Source organism: Dromiciops gliroides, chromosome 3 (genome assembly GCF_019393635.1).
Source record: "Dromiciops gliroides isolate mDroGli1 chromosome 3, mDroGli1.pri, whole genome shotgun sequence".
Lineage (NCBI taxonomy): Eukaryota > Metazoa > Chordata > Mammalia > Microbiotheria > Microbiotheriidae > Dromiciops > Dromiciops gliroides.
Genome location: NC_057863.1, coordinates 21953829 through 21979856, shown reverse-complemented (window position 1 = coordinate 21979856; position 26028 = coordinate 21953829). Strand labels below are relative to the sequence as shown.

Below are 26028 nucleotides of genomic sequence, written 5' to 3'. Positions count from 1 at the left end.
ATTCATTGCACCACCCAGCACCTCTCAAATTTCCCAGAATCAAAATCTAGGATCAAAATTAGTTCATCTATGTGGCTCCTTTCTTAATTTCTATTTTTGTAAGTTTTATAATGTATGCAATTATAAACACAAATTACAAAGTATAAATTTTTAAATATATTGTTATATATGATGTAGAATATATAATATAAAATAATATTATATAGTTTTACACTATGTGGTTTAATGGTATATGCTATTCATATATAGGTATGTGTTATTTTAATGGTATATGTTATTTTAGACATAATTATAGAATATTTAAACTATTATGTCATATAGTGACGTGTGTGTGTGTGTGTGTGTGTGTGTGTGTGTGTGTGTGTGTGTATACACAGGTACAGTGATGTGCTCAGACATACTTTTTGCCAACTGGGATAAAGGATCAAAAAAGTTTGGAAGTATTCCTTATGAGTAGGGCTTGCTTCATTTATTGTGTTTGAATCCTCAGCTCCTGGAAGGTAATAGTAGCTTAATAAATGCTTGCTGATTGATAGCCCAAGGGAGACCCAAAGACCAGAAAATGATTTATTCAAGATCCCACAAGAAAGAAGCAAAGAAAAGATTTATGCCCCAATCATCTGATGCCAACCAGCATTGTTATTTTCACAATGTCCAACCCTTAGAGAGGCACTGGATAAATGCTTATTAAGTTATATTTCTAAAAGGAAATGACCTAATACCAAGATGTTTATCTTGCCAAAAGATCACTTTGTAAAACTTATGGAACCCTTGGGATCATAATGATCCCAAGGGAGCCTAGAGTTAAAGCCAGGGAGGGGCATCTAGCTCTTGTCCACTACCACTATTTTAAGTCACAGTCAAGGCAAGAAGTCATTATCAAAAGCTTACCATGTGCCCATCACAGTACAGAGTGCTGGGTGAGGAAAGAGAGGCCTCAAAATAGAAAGTGACTTACTGAGGTTTGCTCCAACCAAAGAAATGGAAGTAGAAATAACAACCAAAGAAAAGAGTGGAGAAACCCATCTTGTCTTTAGTCCAAGTTCATCTGAAGACCATGTCAATATTTGAACATTCAAAACAGACTTGTATCAAATGTACATATTTGCTTGAACATATCAATGGAGCCAGGAAGGATCCTATTCTTAGACACATATTCGTCTTACATAGATTTTTTTGTGGCCCTACTAGCAAATGAGTATCTGACAAGAGCCACAGACAGATATTCCTAAACATGAGAATTTTTAACTCTCTGCAACTATGAGATACACTATTATGCAAGGAAAAGAAATCATTATTTGTAGTAAAAAAAATATAATAATCTACTTACATTTTATATAATTTATGCAGTTCATATATTTAATTTATATAATTTACCTAATTAATGACATATTCTATGTATGTAATTTCTATATTTTATAATTTACATAGTGTATATCATTTATATATGTTTATATGTTTGTATATTTAATTTATATAACATATATTTGGTAATATATGTGTAGATTTAATTTTTATGTTTGTTTTTATTTCTATCCTTAATTTATATAATACATTTTATAATATATTCACAATATGTGTTTTACAATATAAAAATATACATATATATAATAAAAATCTGTTCTTCCAGTAGAACTCAAGCTCTCTGAGGACAACCCCTGTTTCCTTTTGTATCCCTGTACCCCTACGGCCTTTCACCTAGTAATAATAATAATGTTATGCTAGCTGTGTGCTAGGCACTGTACTAAGCATTTATAATTATTATCTCAATTGATGCTCACAACACCCCTGGGAAGTAGATGGTTATGATCCCCATTTTATACTTGAAGAAACTGAGGCAGACACAAATAAAATGATTTTGCCCAAGGTCACACAGCCAATAAGTGTCTGAAGCAGGACTTGAACTCAGGTCTTCTTAACTCAGTGCTCCATCCACTGAGAAAGGTATACTATATCATAGTATTTGATGGGTTGAATTGAAATTCAGTGACTGCATTGGTCGGTAGAAATGTTTATTTGAATTGCATTTTATTCTTTTGTTGTTGTTGTTTTGTTTTTTTGCAAGGCAATGAGGGTTAAGTGACTTGCCCAAGGTCACACAGCTAGTAAGTGTCATGTATCTGAGGCCGGATTTGCACTCAGGTCCTCCTGAATCCAGGGCTGGTGCTTTATCCACTGTGCCACCTAGCTGCCCTGAATTGCATTTTATTCTTATACATTCCTTGTTGATGTTACAGAGTTCAGCTCTTGGCTACGATTTACCACCATCTATTCTCCTTGCTGTTCTTTCCTCCCGGCCGCCATTTAATTTGACATTTTGTATTCCTTGTTTCCTTTCTTCCAGTTTTCTTGAAACTCTTGGGGCCAAGATGTTCTTCCCCCTAAAGCTTAGACTTGCTGAGTTACTCTCTTCTGCTTCTCTTAGCACACAAAATGAATCCTTTGCACTCAGCATGTGTGTTTTCCTGTGTACTTATTCCTCCAGCCTCTCTTTCTGGATTGGAAAAGTCTGTGCTTGGCTCAGACTCTGCTCTCTGCCCTACTCCAGAATGGTGTGGGCAAACTGTTTGTTTTCTGTTGCTTTATTTTATCATTCCTTCTGCTACACTTTTAGAACTTAACTGGAGTGTTTATGGGGAATCTGGGCTCCTCTTGGTCCTAAAAAGTCACCATCTTTTTTCCTGATCTGAATTTTGTTTTGATTCATTTATTTGCTGCACAAACATTTATTAGACCTAGATTTTACAGGATGTAAAATTTAAAAACATGGATTTCGTGTTTTACCCTATAGGCAATGGGGTAACCTGAATGATTTTCAAGAATGAAGACAGGTAATCATATTCCCTGTGTGTGAAGAGTATTTTGACAGCTGCATAGATAATAGAACAGAGTATGGGAGACCAGTTTGAGACTACTGTAATAATAGCCCAGGGGAGAAATGAAAATAACTTGTACTATTGTATTAAAATTGTGATCACTACTAGGTCTGGATCCCAAAGAGAACAAAAAGGTGGAGGAGACTGGTTTCTACAAAAATATTTAGAGCAGCACTTTTTGTAGTGGCAAAGAATTGGAAATTGAGCAGTGGCTGAACAAGTTTTGGTATATGATTGCAATGGAATATTACTGTGCTTTAAGAAATGGTGAGCAGGCAGATATCAGAAAAACCTGAAAAGACTTATATGAATTGATGAAAAAGATGAGGAGAATATTGTACACAGTAACAGCAATATTGTATAATGGTCAATAGAAAATAGCTATTCTTAGCAATACAATAATCCAAGACAATTCCAAAGGACTCATGATGAAAAATGCTCTCCACCTCCAGGGGAAAAAATCTGATGGAGTCTGAATGCAGATTGAAACATGCTTTTTCACTTTTTGTATTTTTTCATAGGTTTTTCTTTTCTTTTGGTTCTGTATCTTCTTTCACAATATGACTAATATGGTAATATGTTTTGCATGATTGAACATGTATAACCTTTATCGAATTGCTTACTGTCTCAGGGAAGGGGGAGGTGATGGAGAGAGAGGAAACAATTTATTCACTGTTAAAAATTGTCTTAGTATGTAACTGGGGGAATTAAATATTTTTAAAAGTGTAAGTAGATTATAAATAATGGACATGAATAAAATTAAGAGTGAACTTGGCAAGTTATTAAATGGGGGGAGGAAAGCAATGAGCAAAAGTCACAATGATTCTTAAATTTTGAGCCCAGATGCAGGGTAGGATGTCATTAACAGACACTGGGAATTTGGGGAAAGGGTTAAGTTTTCAGGGAGGACAGAGGGGATAGGGTGGATTTTGTTTTGTAAGTGGCAAGCTGCATTGAGCATAGTGTCTGACACATAGCACTTAATGAATGCTCCTTGGTTGATGGATCAAGTTTATTGAAGAGGGTGTGAGTAGGGGAAAAGTTGCATTGTAAGTACAAAGAGGATGCTCTCATCCTGTATAAAGGAAAGCCCATACATAAATAATAGCCCCTTCCAACCTGTTCTTTGTCCTCTGGGTGGTGACTGAAGTCTCTCTTTTGCAATGTCTGCACTGTTTGTTCCTCTATCTCTGGAGCTGTGTCTACACACCCAAACCCATTGGGAAACAAAGGCTTAATTTCTTCACCCAGTTTCAGACCAGCTGGTGTTTATAGGCATAATCTCAAACACATGGTTTCAATCTTTCTTCCCAAAGAACCATCTAATCCCTCCTGACCGCACACCAGACTGGTCCAGTGACTGCTGTTACATCACACTGATCTGTGCTCTGTTCTATCCTGTTGAATATTCCACTGGATTTTCTTGTCCACCTCGTTTATCCCACTTGCTTCTGTCTGTCTGCATTCCATTGGTTGTCCATCAATCCAGGCAAATCCTATGACCTCAAGCATCTCTTCAATGCCAGTAGAATGAAACTAGGAAATCCCGGTAGGAGATTCTCACTCTCCATGAAGACTGATCCTTGGGAAAATGATGAAATAGGCAAGAGTCATCTTCATCCCTGGCTTTACCAATCTTCCCTACTTCTAGCACCTTCCTTGGTCCCTTGGTAAATCCAGAGCAAGAGCTTCAACTAAAATCCAGCCTCATCTGAGCTTTAATCTGTTTAGCCAAGGCTTTCATTCCACCCAGGTCTGCTACCCTAGTTGACATGCTGTGACTTCTAGTCATCAAGATTTTATTGCTACTCAGTAAACAGATTTAACTGACTTTGTGCTAAGCACTCTACTCGATGCCATGATGTTTACAAGGCATAATCCCTACTTTCAAAGAGTTTATATTCTAATAAAAAGGATGCTCAAAATAATCTATCAGTAAGTATTAAACACCTCATCTATATCAGGTACTCTCCCAGATACTGGGCCTACAAAGACCAAAAAAACCTGTACACCCTAAGGTATAGGTTCTTGACCTGGGGGCCATGGGGTTTTTTAATATATTTTGATAACTACATTTAATATAATTGAATCCCTTGCTAATCCTATGAATTTCTTATTTTACATTTAAAATGTATGAACAACCTATTTTCTTCATTTAAAAACTCTTTAATAAGGATAGGCTTCAGCAGATGCCAAAGGGTATCAAGGCACACAAAAGGTTTAGAACCATTCCCTGAGGAAAAAGCTGGGAAGGAAGAGGGGATCAAACGAGATTGGTGTGTGTGGGTATATTTTGGTTCCATACCTGTGACTTTTATGGTGTGATGAACGTTCAGTATGGAAACTCTCTCCTCCAGAGTAAATAGGCGGCTCTTCTGAAGCTTACTGTACTTTGAGACTCCCTTGTAGCACGAAGAAATTAAGGGACTCATCCAAGATCACACAAGGAAATATGTGTCAGAGGAAGATTTTGAATACACCTTCTTGTTTCCAGGACCAGCCTTCTATCCACTTCCAAGCTACCACTCTCATAGTTATATGAAACAGCTTCATTCATCTTCAATTCTCCTGAACTCTAACAAAGTATTCTCTTTTAATTCGTGTTTGTATAGGTAGAAACACTGCAGCTTTAATGAGTTAATCATAGATCCAAAATCAATAACACCATAAAATAAACATTTATAAGGCTCCCCCATGTGCCAGGCACTGTGCTAAGTTTTGGGGATAGGGGAGGGGGGCAAAAAACAGCTCCTGTTCTAAAGAAGCTTACAATCTAATTGCAACAATCACATTATTGTATGAAGTGACATTACTCCTCAGCAAGGGTAATGCCTCTACTTGTTCAAATGATCCCATCTCCTCCAATAAATTGTGCCTGCTGTCATCCGCACTCTCTCACCGATTTTCATTCCCTATTGGCTCATTCCCTAGTGCCTATGCAATGCCTGTGTCTCCCTCAGCCTCAAAATACACACTAGTTGATGTTTCCATCCCCACTAACTCTCATTGCTACCCTCTTGTGCCTCCTCTGGCTAAACACCTCAAAGAAGCCATCTACAACAAGTGCTTCTACTTTCTCTCCTCACTCTCTTATTAACTCCTTACTGCTCTCCCAAGTTATCAAAGATCTCTTAGCTGCCAGTAACAATGACCTTTTCTAAGTCCTCCTTGTCTTCCACCTCTTTGCAGTGTTTGAACCTGTGATCACTCTCTTGTCTTTGATGCTCTCTTCTCTCTAGCTTTTCAGGACACCAGTCTCCTTCTCCCTTGCTGGATCTTCATCCAGATTATACCCCCTAACCATGGGGCTCTCTTCTAGGTCCTCTTCTCTTCCCCTTCTATACTATCTTTCTTGGTGGTCTCATCAGATCCCATGGATTTAATTATCATCTCTTACGTCGATTTCTATCCGCCCTGACCCAATTGCTCTGCTGACTCCAATCTCCCATCTCCAACTACCTTTCAAGCATCACAAATTGGATTTGACACTGACTCAGCTCTTCCACAAGCAAGCCATTTCATCTCTTGGCTCCCGGCATTCTCACTGGCTACCCCCAACGTCTGGAATGCTCTACCTCATCAGCTCTGATTACTTCCCTCCCCGGCTTCCTTCATGTCCCAAGAAAAACTCCACCTTCTACAGGAAGCCTTCCGCAACCCCTCTTAATTCTAATGCCTTCTCTCTGTTAATTCTTTCCTATTTGTCTTGTGTACAGCTTGCTTTGTACATATTAACTAAGCCATCTTTTGCCTCCATTCTTACCTAGACTTGGACTGTTAAATGGGCATTGCAACCTGAGACCTGGGAAAGACCTTAGATTAAAAAGGCCAAGGTCTCCCACTCTACCCCGGGGCCATCAATGAACTCTGTTGACTCTGGAGGAGAGAGTAGGGCTGATGACTTTGCACTGCTCTGCCTCACTTAAATCCAATTCACTTGCAAGTCAAGACATCACCCTCCTGAGGTCAGTGGTCTTCTTTGAAAATGAAGGATAAACAACCATCTCCCCATTAGCTTGTGAGCTCATTGAGAAGCAGGGACTGTCTTTTGACTCTTTTTGTATCCTCAGCATTTAGCACAGTGCGTGGTAGATACCAAATAAATGTTTATTGACTGATTCTATCTAGTGTTCTGATTTCCTTCATGTTAATCTAAAATTCATATTAATTACTTTAAGTGGAAACAGAACGCCAGAATACTCAGAAGCACTTTGAATTAGCATACCTCACCCTCACTCCACACTGCCTCTTTAGTTTATCATTGTAAATCTATATCTATTGGACTACATTCTATAATTAGTAATTATAGAGGAAACATGGTTGGGTAACCAACTGGCCCAGGAAGATCCAGGCTGAAATTTCACCTGTGACTCATTCTAACTGTGATCCTCAGCAAATCCTTGGACTTCTTAGGGCTACAGCCAACTTTCTAAAACTTATACTGTGTGCCAGGTATTGTGCTAAGCACTTTTTACAAATATTTCCTCAGGGGCAGCTAGGTGGCCCAGTGGATAAAGCACTGACCCTGGATTCAGGAGGGCCTGAGTTCAAATCTGACCTCAAAAACTTGATGCTTACTAGCTGTGTGACCCTGGACAAAAGTCACAACCCCAACTTCCTAACAAAAACAAACAATGAATGAATACATAAATAAGTAAATGAATGGATGGATGAATGAATAGATAGATAAATGGATGAATGAATGAATAAAATATATTTTTCTCTTTTGATACTCATAACAACTCTGCAAAAGGAGATGCTATCATCATCCCCACATTACAGTTGAAGAAACTGAGGCAAACAGAGGTTAAGTGGCTTGCCCAAGATCAAATAGCTTATAAATGTCTGAGGCTGGATTTTAACTCTGGTCTTCCTTACTCCAGTTTTCTTGGGTTCAAGTATTATCTATATCAAAGCAGACACTTCTTAAATCAATATTTCTAAGATTAATCTCACTCCTGAATGCCAATCCAAGATGTCCAATTACTGTGGGACAAACTCATTTCTACACATCCACAGTAATCTCAAACTGGAAATGTCCCAAACCCATTATCTCCTTCTCTAAACACACCCCTCCTCTAAATAGCCCTCTTTTTACTGGAAATACCATTATCTTCTCATAATCATTCCATGCTTAAAATCATCCTCAAAATCATCATCACTAAGTAGAATGCAAGCCTCTGGTGGGCAAAGACTAGGTTTTTTTTTCATTTGTTTTTGTAAATCCTGTATCCAGCACAGTGCGAGTTATTTTATTTTTAAAAGGAAGAAATGTGATTTTTTTTAAAAAAATAACTTCCTTCACAGCCCCTATAATTAATCATATTTTCAGACTTATATTTAGCTTCATATTTCTACCACTTTCCACAAAGCAATTTCTGATGGAAGAAGCAATCTATTACAATTTGAGATTTGAAAGTATTTTCATTCTAGTGATACTATTGTAGAGAGCGGTATTTCCTCCCCAAAGGTCACATTCACACAACATATTTTCAGCATCATGTCTCAGACTCATGTAGAAAACTGCTTCTCCAACTGCTGGTTGTAATAGTAATTCATTCACTATGAAAAGTTGTGCTCTAGAGGGAAATATCCTTTTTAGTGGGGTAAGAACACTAGCCAAAACCATTCTTGTTCCCCATCCCTTCATTCCCATATTCTACAAGCACATAAAAATCACACCTGCTACGAGCAGTCACAGTGCTGGGGATTCAAAAACAAAGAAGATACAGGCCATGCCTTCAAGGAGTTTACAATCCATCCCCATTTTTATTTATTCTCTCTCAGTTACAGATGAAGGAAATAAAGCCCGTCCACATCCTGCATTAAAAACAATGAGCGAAAAAGGTTTATGCCCCACTGAGTCAGGAGATGAGATAAACACGAAACTGGGCTTTCTCCAAAAGATAACCGCATTACTTGCCATTCTCTCGGATGGTGGTTTCTCCTCTCAAACTCCCTTACAAAGGACCAAGAAGAGGATTTGGGAAGCTTCTGGCTCTTTGCATCCATTCAGTACCCTTTTCTTCCTTCAAAGATCAGCTCCGGTGCCAATTCTCTCATCAACTGTTCCCTCAGCCTCCCAGGTGAAATTAATCTACCCGAGCTTCACATTTTCCCAAGAGCTCTTTGTCTGGCTCCTTCCCCATCAAATCCTATCTTGTATTAAAACAGAATCACAGCTTGAGGGAAGGAGAGAGGAGGACTTCTAGGTTTCAAAGGTAGCCCCTAAAGCAGAAATCTTCTAGTCAAAACTACTCTTGAAAATCCCTTCAATGGCTCGTGAAATACAGGATCTTTAAATCATTGTAATTGGGAAAGGGCTCAGGTCGCCCTGTAAAAGAAGACAAACTGCATTAGGGGGATGATGAATCTGACCTGGTTGTCCTGGAAACAACTAGGTGTAAATTTTGCTTTTCATAACACACAGCTAAGCAGCTGATCCCAAGAGACAGACAGGAACCGGGACTCCCATTCAAGGAGAAGCAAATGATATCTTGTCAGCAAAAGTGATGGTGGGCGTGAGAGGTGGGTCAGAAACGAGGTGAATATTCTTAAAAGAGGATAACCTGCAGTTAGACTAAGAACGAGAGAGAGGTTTTCTCTCTAAAAGGCTTGTATGCCTTGCATAAGGTGACTATTATAATGAGACTGAAAATCAATTTATCCATACTATAAATATAGCTTTCTTTTCTTCCCTTATTTGAGAGATACCTTTCCACTTTTCTGGTTCTCTCCCTGTGTTCCCTCACGGTATTGCAATAAAACTTGGGAAACTGAGTCACTGAGTCTTGTCGTTCTTTGGGAATGACTCACGAGCAATTTGACCCTAAATCCGTCCCACATCAAGATCAGTTGAAGGAATCACATTCATAGCTCTTCTCCCATCTCCCAATAGTAGGCATATGTTCATTGAATAGAATGACTCATTAACTGGAATGGCAGGAAGAAATTATAATTTAAATTATTTGTCATACAAATAGATAGATAGATGTCTATATATATATATATATATACACATGTATAGGGGTGTGTAGATATATCTCTTTACATGTTTATGTAGAAATGCATGTGTGTACAAACATATACATACATTGGCCAGACCTATGTAGTTGAATTTTAGTTGTAGATAGTTGATTTTTAGTTTAGTTATTCACTATGACATGTTGCCTCTAACACACACACATGTACATTTTTCTTCATGGATCCTGACAATAGAATTCTGGGAGAAATTTTAAATCCCAGTAAATCCCAAGCTATCTCTCTTCTAGGTGACTTAACAGATAGAGGGCTAGACTGGGCATCAGGAATACTATGTGAAGACCTTTAGACAAGTCACTTAACCTTTCTCTTGCCTCTGTTTCCTAATCTGAAAATCAGGGATAAAAATGGCGACTATCTCACACTTGCTATAAGGATCTAACAGGATAATGTCCTTGTAAAGTGCTTTGCAAACCTTAAAGCCTTATATAAACGTTAATTGTAATTAGTAAAAGCTCTCCATCTTCAACTCAGTCTACGAGCTCCTGCTTCATCCATCCAAATTCTCCAGTTGGTTTCTCTTTTATTCCTTTCTTATGATCTCCTAAGGGCTGCTCATTAGAAAATAGGATCCTTCCATTTAAGACTATGCTGATTACTTTTCCTTGGACCACTCCAAAGGTCATTTACATTGGTACAACTGAACCAGAAAGCTAAAGTTAGCTTTCGGTGGGAAGAATGAGAAGCTCATCAATGATATTAGACACAGCATTGACTAAGTGCTCTCTAAGTGCCAATGCTGGGAAGAGAAATACGATCAAAAAGATAGTTTCTGCCTGCCTTCAAGAAGTTTACATTCTGACTGAGGACGCAGCCAATGAAAAGGAGCTGAAGGGGAGAGCAGGGCATGGGAGGGGAGGTGAAAGGCCCCTTGCTAAAATGTGGGTGAAAAGTGTCCAGAAAATCAGGAGGAGAGCCCCATTAGATGGAGCCCATTCTTGTGGAAACTTCCTCAAACAGGGGTTCCTAGGAGGAACTGACCAATCATAGGACTGGAAGTCTCCCAGGTATTGGGCTTGAGAAGGTCAGAAAAGACACAGATCATTTTATTTTCTGTATAAACACTTTACTGATATCATTTCCTCCTGGCTGCCTCTATTTGCTCTGCAAGACTCTGTATTTGATTCTCAGTGTTATTCTTTTAATCAAGAGAATGCAAGCTGTGCATTCCAAGCTCAAGAGTGGTAAGCAGAAAGGAAATTGGGAAGGGAAGCATGTCTTTCCTTCTGGTCCACCACTGAAACCTAAAGTGGGGCAGCTAGGTGGTGCAGTGGATAGAGCACTGGCCTTGGATTCAGGAGGACCTGAGTTCAAATTTGACCTCAGACACTTGACACTTACTAGCTGTGTGACTCTGGGCAAGTCACTTAACCCTCATTGCCCCACCAAAAAGAAAAACAAAAAGAAAAGAAACCTAAAAAGGAAAGTGATTTGTTACAGTTAAGCAGGTTTATGTGATACCCATGAAATAGACCACAGATCAACAGATAATAATAATGCCTGAACCATTTGCTGCCACCATGAGCTACTTAAGGAAATCCAGCTTTTGGGGGGAACAAAGGCTAAGCCTTATGAAATCCACCATCACAGAATCGAGGAGCTGGGAGGAACCTCAGAAGCCAGTCCATACACAAACAAGAATCCTTTCTACATCACACCCAACCAAATGAGTTTGCATCCACTTGGTAAATATCTAGATTTATGAGTCTGTATGTCTGTTGTATTAACCTAGTAGAATGTAAGTTTTTTGAGAGTAGCCCCACTTGGGCTCTTTAAGTCTCCGTTTCTTCATCTCCATCACCATGTATGTGCCGAGCACAGAGTATGTGCCTGATAAATACTGGGAGCATGACATGCGTCAGGAATCAACAGATGGAAGTTCTCATCCCGGCTGTTGGAATGAGAATGTCCCAAACATGTCTGAACCTCAGTTTTCCTATCTGTAAAAAGGGCTGGTGGGGGGGGGGATTGACCAAAAGATCTCTAAGAAATCTTTCATTTATAACATTATATTTTTATCTTTTATCAACTGCCTTAAAAGCATTACTGGACAGAAGGAGGGAGGGGGTGGGGAGGGAGAAGGCAAGAAGAGAAAGAGGGGGAGACATTCCAGGTGAATCTTTCTTTACCTTCTTTGTCTCATTGTACCTTTGGCAGTTTGGTGAAGCCTATGGACCCTTTCACAGAATAATGTTTTTAAATACATAAAATGAGGATGATGCCGACTCATTTTTCAGGCTTACCTGACTCTCTGTGACCTTATTTGGGGATTTTCAGGCAAAGATACTGGAGTGGCTTGCCATTTTCTTCTCCAGCTCATTTTACAGATAAGGAAACTGAGGCAAACAGGGTTAAGTGACTTGCCCAGGGTCACACAACTAAGAAATGCCTGAGATGAGATTTGAACTCAGGAAGATGAGTCTTCATGACTCCAGGCCTTTCCCTCTATGGCACCACCTTGCCATCCTATATCAGGACTAGGAACAGACAAAAAGGGAAACAAGGTAGAGTCTTCCAACCATGCAGTCTGATGCAGCAAAGAGAAATCTGATTCTATTGAAGTAAAGAGGCAATTATTTCCTAAGTCCACAGACTCCCTAAAATCTCTCCCACAGACCCCTTGGAAGTCAATGGACCCCAGGTTAAGAATTTCCACCCTGGGCTAGGCTGCCTCTGAAGATTACATAACATGTTGTATCCGCACTGAAAGTATCATTCTTGCTCTTTCTAGAAAGCCTGGCTTTGAGCCTGACAAAAGGCTATTTTTAAAACTACTTGCTCCACTGAGCAGTGAGATCTTTACAAGACTATCAGGCTATTGCAGTATTAGAGTATTTTATCTAGAAACTGCACAAAGGTACAGAACCATTCCAGACAGTCAGGATAGGACAGGTCTAGAGTGAGGAGGGGGCAGTGGAGACAAGCAGCCAAATTCCCCTGTTAATTTAGGGCAAATGGAATAGGTGGTTTCTGAGACATGAAGCAAATTATCCCCGGGTCAGCAGAAGAAGTATCTTCTTTGGACAGAGAAATGCTTCATACCCAAAACCTGGGACATGTCCGTCACTGGAGATGGCTCCAAGGGGACAAGCAATCCTATTTCCTGCTCTTAGTTTGGTTATAGCTATTGATTCATTCACCTCCAAATCGTTCTTTCCTTTGTTACTATGGATTTTTAAAGCCAAAAGGCTGGTTTAGCCTTTATTCCTAGCTCTTCCCTCCAGTGGTCAGGCTTGGGGATGGTTAGAAAGGGAGGAGGCAAACAACATGGAGGGTCTCCTTATTCTGGCTTCTGCATTTTTTCCACTCAGGACAAGGCCCTGGAGTCTAAATTCCCCTGAGGGAAAGAAAACCAAGGGTGAACTCACTAAAAGGATTTGTTCCATTGGCAAATAGAAATACAGGAGCCAAGGTGCTTATCAGCATCACAGCCTACCCTGCCTAACAGCACCCACTAGTCTGTCCTCACATTTCCTCTTTGTTCATCCAAACCCTTGAGCACTCGGCTCTGTATTCCCAGTTCATCAATCAGGGATCAAAAGACTTCCTTTTTTGAGGGGAGTAAAGAAGAAGAGGGGGCAGCTGGGTGGTACAGTGGATGGGGTGCCAAGCCTAGAGTCAGGAAGACTCCTCTTCCTGAGATCAAATGTGGCCCCAGACACTTATTAGGTATATAATTCTGGGCAAATCACCTAACCCTGTTTGCCTCAGTTTCCTTGTCTTCAAAATGAGCTGGAGAAGGAAATTTGCCAAGAAAATTCCAAGTGGGGTCACAAAGAATGGAACATGACTGAAAAAAGACAGAAGAAGAAGAAGAAGAAGAAGAAGAAGAAGAAGAAGAAGAAGAAGAAGAAGAAGAAGAAGAAGAAGAAGAAGAAGAAGAAGAAAGGAGGAGGAGAGGAGAGAGGGTAGGGTTCTCCAATATTATTGGTCCTCAATAAATGCTAAGGCTGTGCTCCTTTGTTTTTTTTTGGTTTGGTTTTTTTTTTGTGGGGCAATGGGGGTTAAGTGACTTGCCCAGGGTCACACGGCTAGTAAGTGTCAAGTGTCTGAGGCCGGATTTGAACTCAGGTACTCCTGAATCCAGGGCCAGTGCTTTATCCACTGCATCGCCACCTAGCTGCCCCCGCTCCTTTAGTTTTAAATCCCAAATTCCATTTTCGGTTCATAATATAGATTTCGAGCTGGAAAAAATCTTAGAGATTGAAATTTTACAAATGAGGAAATTGAGGCCCACAGAGGCCAAATTATTTGCCCACAATCACCCAGATAATAGTTAGAAGGACCAGGATTCAAATTAAGGCCTTCTGACTTCAGCACACTGTGTTTGAATTCTCTCACTCATTGCCTGGCTGAGCATGAACAGATCACTTTTCATTCTAGAACTGTCTCCTTCTCTGTAATAAGGAGGGGGTTGGGTCAGATGATTTGTAAACGCCCTTCCAGCTATGATTACTGTGATCCTCTGTCTGTTCTCCATCCCTTCCTTCCCTACTGTTATCCCAGCCTAACGTCCTATGCTGGGTCAGGGCCAAGGCCTTCCTGCTGCTGACTCCCATTGTTTCCAAAGCCAGAGAGAGAGAGCTTGAAACTGCCAAGTAAAGTACTGCATAGATAGAAGTGGTTGTTGCTATTGTAATTATACAACCCATGCCACCCTTTGAAGGAGGTCTCTGTGACTAGGTTTTTGAATGCCAAGCTAAGAGGTACTAAAAGATTGGCTACATTTTGCACACACGCACACACACACACACATTTTTGTAATCCGGGCCTTGTGTCCTGGCTATACCAAAGGCATTGACTTCTGTCCCCTTGATCTAAGAATCCACTGAACCTTGAAACAAAAAGAGCATCAGGTGACTAAGGATGTTCTGAAAGCCTTTTGCTAAGTTGTCCATGAGAGAAAAAGCATCTGAGTGAAATCCTTCCTTCCTTCCTTCCTTCCTTCCTTCCTTCCTTCCTTCCTTCCTTCCTTCCTTCCTTCCTTCCTTCCTTCCTTCCTTCCTTCCCTCAAGGAAACTGAATGGCCTAGCAGCACAGCTTAGTCTGAGCCAATGAAAATGTGTCTTTGTGGGTAGTATGGTCCAGTGGTTTCCTTTCCCATTGAAAGTCACTGTGGCTCTTAGCAAAGCCACTGAGGGAGCTATATTCTTTGTCCTTGGCTTGCCATGGGATGACCTTGGACATGCCCATCATTGGGACTCAACCTATCAGTTCGCCCATTTGTTTTTCTACCTCTGCAAGGCTTCTCATGTCTGACCCTTTCTCTCCACATAGACAGTCCCCACTGTAGTCCAAGCCTTCATCACCTCTCTCCCGGACTATTCCAAGAACCTTCTCCCCCCTCTCCAGACTATGTGCTACACACCTACCAAAGTGATCATCCTAAAAAAAAGTGATAATCCTGGAGCATGACTCTGACCCTGTCAGCCCCCTGCTAAAAAAACGAAACAAACCAGCCTTTGAGTGGTCACCTATCACCCACAGGTTAAAAAATAAATTGTCCTCACCTATAAATAGAAAGGCTTCCACAATCAGGTTTGTACTGACCTTTCCTGTCTAATTTCACATTACTAGCCTTTGCCCAGTCTCCATTCCAGGCTAACTGGACTACTAGCTGTCCCCTGAAACACAATATCTCATCTCTCAACCCGCCTGAATTTTCAGAAGCTTCCCTCCAAACCTGCAATGGACTGGTTCTTGGCCTCAAAGAATCACTAACTTCCCTCAAATCCCAGCTCAGGTGACACCCCCTACAGGAAGTGTTCCCTGATCACCCCTAGGTTGGTACCCTTTCTCAACCCCACTCATAAAATTAAATTAATTCATATGTGTGTGTATATATACATATAAATGTATACACATGTGGGGGGCACTTGTGTTTATGGACATGTATGATATATAAATAAACATATGAAATACATGAACACATGAAATATATATAATATGTATGAGCACATATGGTTGTTTGTCCTTTTTCAAAGAGGACTAATATCATCACAGGCTAAGGTACTGACTTGAGTGTGAATTGGATTTACATGAGGCAGAGTTGTGCGATGTCCTCAGCCTCACTCTCTCTTCCAGAGTCATCAAATTCTAGTGGCAAGACAAAAGTCAGGATGACTGGCATGGCCCAGGGTGCGGTGGGTGACCTTGGTATCTTCAACATCTGACCATAGCACCTACTTCAGCTGCCTTCATGGCCATTGGAACAAATTGTTCTCATCCACCCATTCTTCCAAGGGAAGACTTTGTGTGCTTGGGGTAGACAAGCCTCCCCCCCCCCTTAACCTAATCTGGCCTGTCTGCTAAGACAATCTTACTAGGCTATGGCCACTGCACACATGACAGCTCCTTGGAGCCACAGGTGAGAGCTGGGTAACAAGAGGACACCAAAGGTGGATGAGCACCCCAGAAAGGGCTCAGCGGCCCTCACTCCAGAGGTGCAGTCTTCCCATACATCCCATACACCCATTTTGTATGTAGTATACATGTGTGTTCTTGTACATGTGTATGTGTACGTGGTTTTTATATGTGCACATGGTTTTTATGTGTATGTGGTTTTTATATGTGCATATGAACTTTTTTGCTAGATCTATTCCTTCATTTACATAGAGAACTTCCAGTAAGGAAGCTCCCTTTACCAATGCAGCTTGGCTCCTGTTCTATCCTAGAGACTAATCTTGAGAGAGTTGCCGCACACACTGAGAGGTTAAGTGACTTGTCCACAGTTACACAGTCCACCTGCCTGAGATAGGGTGGAACTCAGATGTCTTCCAGATCCCAAGGCCAACCCTCTAGCTATTATATGATGATATAATTCTGTATCTCTTTGTATACAGTTTGCATTTACATCATAATAATAATAGCTGTTTATATGAATTCATTTAATAATAATATAATTTATCTATCACTTAATATGTGCCAAACACTGTGATAAGTGCTGTACAATTCTTATTTTTTTGATCCTTACAAACCCTGGGAGGTAAGAAAATGAAGAATAACAATAAGAATAACAACAACAATAATAATAGCTAACATTTATTTAGTGTTTACTGTGTGCCAGGTACTGTGGTAAGAACTTTATAATTATTATCTCATTTGATCCTCACAATAACCTGGGAAGGAGATGCTGTTATTAATTCCATTTTACAAATGAGGAAACTGAGTTTAAATGACTTGCCCAAAGTCCTACAGCTAGTAAGTGTCTGAGACTATATTTGAAGTCAGGTTTTCCTCTATCCATTGTACCCCCTAGCTGCCTCCATTTTATGTATATGTGTATATGTGGGGATGTATCTATGTGTATGTTTTTATGTAGATATGTAGATATAGACATACATACATACAGGGATAGATGAATGATAGGTAGATGATGAATGGATGGATAGATGATAGATAGATAGACAGATAGATAGATAGATAGATAGATAGATAGATAGATAGATAGATAGATAGATAGATAGATAGATGGATGGATGGATAGATAGATGGGTAGATAGATAGATAGATAGATAGATAGATAGATAGATAGATAGATAGATAGATAGATAGATAGATAGATAGATAGATAGACAGATGGATGGATGGATGGATGGATGGATTATTGATATATAGATAGATAGATGGATGGATAGATGGGTAGATAGATAGATAGATAGATAAATAGATGGATGGATGGATAGATAGATGGATGGATAGATGGATGGATAGATGGGTAGATAGATAGATAAATAGATGGATGGATAGATAGATAGATAGATAGATAGATAGATAGATAGATAGATAGATAGATAGATAGATAGATAGACAGATGGATGGATGGATGGATGGATGGATGGATGGATGGATGGATGGATGGATGGATTATTGATATATAGATAGATGGATGGATAGATGGGTAGATAGATAGATAGATAGATAGATAGATAGATAGATAGATAGATAGATAGATAGATAGACAGATGGATGGATGGATTATTGATATATAGATAAATAGATGGATGGATAGATATAGATAGATAGATGGATGGATAGATAGATAGATGGATGGATAGATACATACATGGATGGATGGTAGATAGATGATGGATAGATAGATAAATACAAACATACATACATACATAGATGGATGGATGATAGATGATGGATAGATGGATAGATAGATAGATGATAAATGGATGGATGATAGATGGACAGATAGATGATGAGAGACAGACAGACAGATAGACATGGTGTCTCCTTGATAATCTCTTTGGGAGCAAAAACAATTTCATTTCTGTCTTTGAATCCTCGGAGCCAAGCATAGTGTCCAGCTCACGGTGAGCATTTAATTATTATTAATTTATTACTTAGTTATTACTAACATCCTTCAATTATAAGGGAATAAGATTTATATCTTTCCAATTCATAGGGATATTGTCAGGATCAAAAATATATGTGCCCACGATAATCAGACACTTGGCATTAATGTCCTTAGTTGTAGAATGGTGTCAAAACCAAAATGGAGAGAATGATGGGATGGCAATGTTTAAATGAATAAATCCTCATCGTTTATCATGAGCCATATTTCAGTGCACATTGTCATGGTCTTTGTGGTTTGGTTGAGCAAATCCTCCCTCCTGAGAAGTTTCTCTCAGATGATAATTACATGACTCGCAAGCTGCTTCTGTCACTATTAGTGCTGGTTTATGGATTCAAAATATAGGTTACTACAACTGAGACACGCCTCCTAAAGGGGACCGAAAAAGCCAGGCTAGTTCCCCATTACTGAGCTGTCTGCCATCTCCTCTCTTAGTCTAAGGCTTCCCCTTTGCCATCCACTCTCTCTTTGTCCATGGCTTGCATATGCTTCCCTCTGCTCATTCTATTCCTCCTAATAGCACATTCATCAGTTCTTTATCTAGAAGCAGGTAAAAGGACAACCTTCCAGTAAACACCCATGTTTTTTTTCACCCTCCAAAGAAAGAGTTGTGACATATAGTCACACACAAGTTACAAATTTCTACAATGTTGAAGAAACAACAGACTTTTGTCTTTTTTGTCTTTTTTTTAGAAAGGGTCGCTCAAGGAAGAGAAAACATGTCGCCAGGTGCTTTCTTTGTTCCTTCTATGTCCCAACTATTTCTGCTAAAGGTTTCTACTCAGATTAGGGATAAGAAAACAAGTCAGGGAAGTTTTTCCACTGAGTCAGAAGCAACAGAAACATCAGAGCTCGCTCAGGAGTCGTGGAAAGGAAAGAAAGCTTTTTTCTAGCCAGAAATCAGGTTGGGAATCAAAATCCCAGTGACAATGACACAGTCCTTCAGAAACAGTCATTCTCTTTCTAAACAAGTATTAATGCAATTTTGGACACAAGAAATACTTCCCAACAGATACTCAAACAAACTCCCTGACAAAGTATATCCTCAAAAAAATGTTTAGTTTATTGATTGCTAACAGACAAGTCCTTTCACTTTGGCAGTCTGGGAATAATGCTGACCATTGAAACTGACCAGAATTGTTTTTTTTTCTTTCTTTCTTTTTTCTACTTGCCCAGGGTTAAGTGTCTGAGGCCGGATTTGAACTCAGGTACTCCTGAATCCAGGGTGGGTGTTTTATCCACTGTGCCACCTAGCTGCCCCCAGAGTTGTTTTTATTGTCTGATGTTGACTTTATTTAAATTGTTGTAGTCACTGTAAATATTGTTCATTTAGTTCTGCCCAGTTTGCTTTGCATCACTGCTAACAAGTCTTGTCACATCCCTCTAAATGTTTCATATTTGTCATTCCTTATGGCACAGTAATATTCTATGATGTTCATCCATCATAATTTGTTTAGCCTTTCCCAATCTCAGAGCATGTAGTTTGATTCCTTCTTTTTGTTATGACAAAATGTATTGCTGTGAACATTCTTGTGAAAAATGAGCCATTTCTTGATGAAAAAAAGAAAAAGGGAAAGAAAAAACCACCCTAGGATAGAGTCCCAGGAGTGGAATTTTTTGGATTAAAAGGTATGAACAGTTTAGTAACTTTTCTTGCAAAATTTCCAGTTGTTTTCTGTGACAGTTGAACCAACCCAAAATAATGAATTAGTGTATTTGTCTTCTGACCACTCTTCTACTGAGATGTTTCCCATCTCTTAGAATTTTTTTGATAGCTTGATGGGTATAAGGTGATACCTCAGGGCCTTTTAAAATGAAATTCTGAGATTATTAGCAATTATGAACATTGTTTCAGATGATTATTGACATTTATGATTTTTTTGAAAAGCATTATGAAACCTTATATTTGTGTGGATTTCCTATAGATTTTTATTTTTAAAGTTTTAGTTTTATTTAATTCAGAAATATATTCTAAATCTATATTTTCTGATTATGGCTGCATTGATTTTGCTTATGTAAATTTTTTAAAATTTTACGTAATCAAGACTGCCATTTTTATGTTATCATCTATCCCTTTTCTGGCAAAACTCCTGGCATTCTCTAAAACATTCATAATCTCTATTTTGAAACAGTGACCTTATACTGTAATTTACAGAGCCTGCCTGATATTGGGGGAAAACATACACTTCAGACTTTTCCAGGTTCAAATCTGTATTGAAAATATTGAGTATAGTAGCTATGCAATAATTTAAGACAATTCCAAAAAACTCATGATGGAAAATGTTCTCTACATCCAGGAAAAAAACCAAACAACTGTGGATTCTGAATATAGATTGAACCATACTGTTTCTACCTTTTGGTTGTTTTTCTTTTCTTTTTTTGGAGGTTTTTCCCTTTTGTTCTGATTCTTCTTTCACAACATGACTAATGCAGAAATTAAAAAACAATAGATTTAAAAATAAAGATGAAAAGAAAAGAAAATATCCAGACCAGCTATATCTTAAATAAAAAAATTTTAAAAGGAGGGAACAGTTAGGTGGAGCAGTGGATAAAGCACCAGCCCTGGATTCAGGAAGACCTGAGTTCAATACAGTTGTAATTATGTGCTCAGAATGACTATAAAGCTTTAGAACTTCAATGGACCAATAAGCTCATTAAGGTTTGCATTCCCTCAAACCCATTTTTCATCTTTTGTAGCTTTTCTTGTGCATGTCTTCTCTAAAAACTCCCTAGAGAATCCACCCAATATATGAATTTATTTTGAAATTTTTTCTACATCTATTACATATATATACATATGTGTGTGTGTGCGTTATCTCTCCCACAGATTGTAAGGTCCTCTGATGCAGGAATATTTACATCTTTGTTATTGAATCCTCTGCACTTGCCGCAGTTCCCGTTACATAGTAGTTGTTCATAGTACTGGCTTCAAAAACACTTTAGGTGTGAACATTATAACAGTATTATAATGGGGTCTGGGAGTGAGGTTGGGGCAAGCCACTTTTTGAATCATGTTGTTCATAAGTATCTCTTCCTTTCTTAAAACTGAAATCTGAAATTACATTAGGGATCAAAAGTCAAATCCTTCATTAACATGATGAACTTAAAACATTTTAGCTTATTAACATTACTATCAAGGCACCCTCTCTGGGGCATTAGCAAAGGTGATCTTCAACAATATAGGTTACTTCTAAAACAATTGAAACCCATTATTGAACCAGACCTGCTGCTGCCCATCCACTCACCCAATCTTTTTTCCCCCAGTTTCTGTCTTCAGGTTAACCCCTTGGCTACCATAATGGCTAGTAAGTAGAGAAAAAGAGACAGATGCAAGAGATAATAGAGGTTGAAACAAAAGGATTGGCAACTGGTTGGATATTAGGAGGGTAGGTTAAGAAAGAATAGGAATTTTTTTTTATTTTTTTAAAAAGAAAGAACAGGAATCATTAAAGATGACTCCAACGTTGTGAACCTCAGTAACAAAAATGAGGCGGGGGAACTTGCTGGAAAGGAACATGTTTATGGAGAAAGGAAATGAGGGAGCTCCATTTCAGCCATGTCACATTTGGATCATCTAACATTCATCTGGTGATGTGAGACAAGAGAGAGATGGCTAATTTGCTAACATCATTGGAAAATGAGAATTACTTATCTATATCTGTATCTCATCCTCTACTACATAAGTTAAAAATTACTATGTAAACTCTTAGTTCCCTGAGGGCACTCCTGGAACCACAGTTCTCCAATTGTTGGTGTTTAAGAAATGCTTTGTTATTATTATTTCACATCTGATTCTCACCCAGTGAGTATAGTTACAATAGACAGAGTATCTCAGTCCTTCAACTCTTTGGTTGCAGGGCCTCTTTACACACTTAAAAATTCCCCCCTGCCTAAGAGCTTTTATGTGGCTTATGTCTATTAATATTTATTGTATTAGAAATTAAAATTAATACAATTTAAATGCATTCATTTAAAAATTAAAATAAATCTCATTATTTTTATGAAAAATAACTATTTCCCCCAAAAAAAAACCATTTTGTGAGAAGAGCAGTATTGTGTTATCTGTTTTTTGCAAATCTCATTAATATTTGGATTAATAGAAAACAGTTAGAGTCTCCTATCCCCACCACATCTGTATTCACTCTCTTGTAATATACTGTTTTAGTTGAAGTATATATAAAGATCAGGCCTCATAGAGATTTGTGGTTGGAAGTGGGGGGGGTCTTAATAAACAAATTGCATCAGTGTCATCAGGAAAATAGTTTTGACCTTGAGGATTCCTTAAAAGAATCTCAAGGACCCTCAGGGGTCCCCTGACCACACTCTGAGAACCACTGGTATAGTAGATACTGCACTGGACATGGGATCGATCTAGCCTCAGATACTTACTTGCTATGTGGCCTCTTACTTGGCAAATCACTGAATCTCTCTGCACCTAGGCTTCCTCGTCTATAATATGAGAGATTGGAAACTGATGGATTCTCCAGTCCGTTCCAGCTCCATGTTCCTCTGGTTTCTAATGCTAATAACAAGGAAGGGCAGTTCTTTGGAGACAGGAGTTGAGGAGGCCCTGTGCTAAGTGCTTTACAAATAATCCTTCATTTGATCTTACAACATGAAATAGGTGCTATTTTTATCCGCATTTTACAATTGAGGAAACTGAGGCAAGCCAAAGTTAAGTGACCCATCCAGGGTCACAAAGGTAGTATCAGAGGCAGGATTTGAACTCAGAGCTTCCTGACTCCAGGTTCATGGTGTTACTTGTTAGAATGCTAATACTATCTACAGGTGCTGATTATACCACCTTCTCTAAAAAAAAAAAAAAGGGTTGGAACAAGAAATATGACTAGGATAGGACAACTGAAACTTTGCTTCAAGACACAGATATTCAGAGGGTGCTGGAAGCAACATAAAAAAATGACATTTTTAAATGAATGTTAAATTTTTTCAAACTAAGCTTTGCAATCCAGTTGTCCTGAAGCTACATAGAAACAACTGAACCTTGTACCTAGTAACCAAGAATAATTAGTTAAAATCGAAAGTTAACAGACTGCAGCTGAGCTCTTCCCTGGCCTGGCCATGCCCTGACCCATGCCAGGTCTCCCCAACAGAAGCTTCACAGTATCCAGGACCTCTATCCTGGGGTCTCTGCAGACGCAACTGAATTTGTTTTTAACAAGCTGATTTAGCAGTGCATTAGAGCGACTTGCCTTAAGCACAAAAGTAGTCCTGGGCTCGGGAGTGCACTTTATAACCATATAGGGTTGCCAACCTGCTAGTTTTTGTTCAGCCAGGTAAGGATATAATCACAGAATCCAGTCGATGTGTCCATGTTATAGTAAATAGTTCTTACTAGACTGGATTTTGGTGATTCTAAATCCACCACACAAAACTGGCTGGTTGGAGTGAAGGCACACTTGTTTACCTTCCCAGTCCCAACAGGGCAGAATCAGAGGAGTTTAGGGGAAAGAGAGCACTGTGCTTAGAGCCCAGAGCCTAGGGTGCAAAGACCTCTCTATCATGGGGAAACTTGGTGCTGAGAAAGCACCAGTGGCTCCTGAGTCAGAGCACTGAGAGTCGAGTTCCATATTTCACACTTCCCATGTGTGTGACTTGGGGCAAGTCATTTAACCACCCTCAGTCTCAGTTTCCTAATCTGTAAAATGAGAGGGTTGAACTTGATGGGCTCTGAAGCCCCTTCCAGTTCTCAGTTTCTCTGAAATCTGGGCAAGTTCCTTAACCTCTGTTTTCCATTTCCTTCTTCCTCAAATATGTCATAACCATTCCTTTGTACCTCAGCATCAATCATCCAAAGAGAATTCCAGGCACTGTGTTAGGTGCTAAGGGTGAAAAAAGGAAAGGAAATCAATCCCTGCCCTCAAAGAGCTTATATTCTTCTCTTTTTTTGAGGCAATTGGGGTTAAGTGACTTGCCCAGGGTCACACAGCTAGGAAGTGTCAAGTGTCTGAGGCCAGATTTGAATTCAGGTCCTCCTGAATCCAGGGCTAGTGCTCTATCCACTTCCCACCTAGCTGCCCCAAAGAGCTTATATTCTATTAAGAGAGAAGCACCCTGGCATAATGGGTAATAAGACAAGAATCTCAGAGTTAGAAAGTCATTCAAGGTCTGTGTCTAATATACTGGCTGTATGACCTTGGGTGAAGTATTTAACATTTGGGACCTCCAGGCAACTCTAACTAAAAATTATGGACTAGTCATTTCTCAGTATCAGGAAGGAGGAACCCCCCCCCATATATTAATAAGCCCATGTGTCAAAGCACATAAAGGCTCAGAGTCTTTCTGCTTCTGTATCTCTGTTTCTGTCTCTCTTTTTCACTTTCTTTCTGTCTCCGTCTCCTGTGTGTGTCTCTCTCTGTCTCTGTCTCTGTTTCTCTCTCTCTCTCTCTCTCTCTCTCTCTCTCTCTCTCTCTCTCTCTCCCCCTGTCTCTCTCTCTCTCCCTGTCTCTGTGTGTGTGTGCCTATGTGTGTTTCTTTCTGTCTCTGTCTCCAACTGTACCACAGATGTGAAAGAGATTTGGAAAACATACAATGGCAAACTGATGCAAGGGTTTACTAATCCCTGACCCAACTGTGGGTGGTTCAAAGGAAAGGGGGGAGACAGGGGTGGCCCACTGGCAGCCCTTGATAATCATCCCTACTTTGCCCATCTCCCCATGGGTAAACTCACAAATTTAGAGCGGAAGGCCATCTGGTTCTGCGTTGGACACGTGAGGGAGGGTTACTGACTAGTCCAGCGCGGCCAGTGATTGGCAAAGTCGGAATTCGAATCCAGCTTTCTTAACTTCCCTTGCTCACACACCCACACCCACACACCCCAAGCAGCATCCGCACTGACTGTCTGCAAACACCAGGGCAGGCAGCCCAAAGTCCCGCTTCCGCCCCTGCGCATCTCCTGGATTGAGGCCGGGCGTGTGCAGCCGTGTCCCTGGGGCTGCCGGGGCTGGGCGGCCCGTGCCCAGCTGCCATCACGAACTGTGGCTCACGTCCTCCCTCCCCCCCCCACCCCTACCCTGCCTCTGCCGGCATCGCTGGCCAGCTGCCCCGGGATGCGGCGCGGCCAGAGCTGGCGCCCAGAGCGCGCAGGTGGGGAGCCTCGGGGCTCTGCGCACCCGTGCCCACCGATGCCCAGCGCTGTGCCAGGCACAGAGACCCGCCAGCGCGCTCCGTCCCCAATGCAGAGGTTGGTCACCCCCCCCCAGCCTCACCCCACCCCAACCCCCTGTGTTCAGAGACCACGGTCCCTTCCCCCCCTGCTCCCGTGCCCCTTCTCCAGTGGAAGGAAATTTACTGGACAGAGTCCAGGGGCACAAGCGAGCGGGGCTGGCTCTCCCGGGCACGTGAACGCCAAGCCATCTCTCCGCAGCTCTCCCTGCACAATCGCCCTCTCCGGGCTCAGACACATCTTTGTGATCGCCGCCCCCCACCTGTGAGTGTGAGCGAGCCCGTAGCGCCCAGGACGCGGTCCTTGGCTCCTCTCCCCAAGCTCTGCCACATGACAGAGCTGTATTTGCATTTTCAATGACACCCAAACTCTCCGCCCGTCCCCGTTCTCAGTCAGGGGCTTCATTTCCTTCCCAAAGGGATCGGACCGAGGACCCGCCTGGCTCCGAGCTTAGCAGCCTAGCTATCTGCTGCCTGCAATCTTGCTGTAATGTGCCCTGCGTGGGTACCCCCCCTTCCCCTCCCCTTTGCAGAAGTCTGCAGATGGATGGAGGGTAGGAAGCATAA

At 40.4% G+C, this 26028-nt stretch overlaps 1 protein-coding gene across 1 annotated transcript in view; it reads right to left on the bottom strand.

Moving 5' to 3' along the window:
• The window catches only part of OTOL1 (otolin 1), a 106216-nt gene extending 80306 nt beyond the window's left edge, over positions 1-25910 (bottom strand). Inside the window, exon 1 of the mRNA XM_043997468.1 lies at positions 25725-25910. The gene's annotated coding sequence lies outside the window, so the exon portion shown is untranslated. The remainder of the gene's footprint in view (positions 1-25724) is intronic.
• Between the last annotated feature and the right edge of the window lie 118 nt (positions 25911-26028).